This window comes from Pectinophora gossypiella, chromosome 20, assembly GCF_024362695.1.
Source record: "Pectinophora gossypiella chromosome 20, ilPecGoss1.1, whole genome shotgun sequence".
NCBI classification, from domain to species: Eukaryota; Metazoa; Arthropoda; class Insecta; order Lepidoptera; family Gelechiidae; genus Pectinophora; species Pectinophora gossypiella.
This window is the reverse complement of record NC_065423.1, coordinates 7,086,645-7,088,203: the sequence shown is the minus strand read 5'-3', so window position 1 is coordinate 7,088,203 and position 1,559 is coordinate 7,086,645.

Genomic DNA, 1,559 nt, shown 5'->3' with positions numbered 1-1,559 from the left:
CTTAAATGATTTTTAATTTCCTTACCGTTTATTTCACCACTATCATAATTACAGTCATGAGCAATATCATGTACCTACTCACTTTATATGTAGAACCCTGTCGCACTGTCATATTCGAAATCTAATAGAGACTTACGGTTTAATTTGTCAAAAAAAGTTAATGTGACATGGTTTCAAAGTGTATACATATTAGTACTCGTGACCGTACAAGTACCTGATCTGTATTTTGAACCTTTAATATAAGTACCTACCTATAACATCCCTGATTATAGTGAAACTGTAAACAAGCACTCTATCCAAACATCATTTTTGCCGAGATAAGTGTGAACGCCTGCACACGATATAACAAGTCGCTATTGTGATTGCTCTTATAACTTTATCAGGCGTACACTTTTTAAACGTTAAAATATTTGCCCCGATTCCTGCAGACTCTCTTAATTTTATTTTAAGTTATACCCGTTCTCTTATCCGCCGAAAAGGAAAGGGACTCTCTTAATTTTATTTTAAGTTAAGCATCTCGCTGATATGATTATGTCAACTTAAATCCGTCTCTATATTGATTGAAAATTGACTATGAATCTGTTGAAACCACACTTTTTGCAAAATAATTAGTATGGTCACGAGCATTAATATGTATACACTTTGGTACCATGTCACATTAACTTTTTTGACAAATTGAACTGTAAGTCTCACTAAATGTCAAATATGTTAGTGCGACAGAGTCCTAAAGTGGGTACAATATATTGCTCATGACTGTAGATGGCACAATAGGTAAGTAGGTAATTAAAATGGGTAATGTTCGATTTTCAATTAGTCACGGTTGTCAGGCAAATGGATCTCTTTATTATGAAGCTATAAAATGCGCCATTAATTTCAATATCATTATCTCGTCAGATTAATTCTCCTGCCAAATAATAGAGAATGATGACCAACAAAAACTTAGCTAAAACAGCTACTACTTATCTTTTGCATGAAGCAACTCAATTAATAGCTAAGATTTATCTTGAAGTGTGTCATGTAAAAGATGTTGCAAGTATTAAAACAAACATGGTAAATGTGCATTTAGTGGAGCGAAATAAACCAAAAGCGGTGCAATTTGAGTCCACAATTGCTGAGTGAAAGGCGAATGCAAGCGGTGCACGGAACGGTCGGCCATGTTTTTTATACCTGACGACATTGTTTACGAAAATTGCTCGGGAAAAAAGCTTGGCAACTTTTGAATTTGATTTATTTTTCAGCATTGTAAATCTCCTTTTAATAACTCATATGTAACAAATGAAGTGGAATTATTGCATTAAAAACAAAATATGATTTCTAAAGGTTTAATATTGAAAAAATCGTCATTGTGAAATTTTAACTTTAATGAACGGAATTCGTACTGTGTTATGTCATTTTCCAAATGACTATTAAGTATTTTACTATATACAGTGAAACTTGGTTAAGTGGGACCTGGATAAGTGAGAAACCTCCATAACTGGAATTCATGCTGAGGTCCCAACACTTTGGCACTGAATTACCTCTGTTAGTGGGACGAGGTAAGCCTCTATATCTGGGATTCG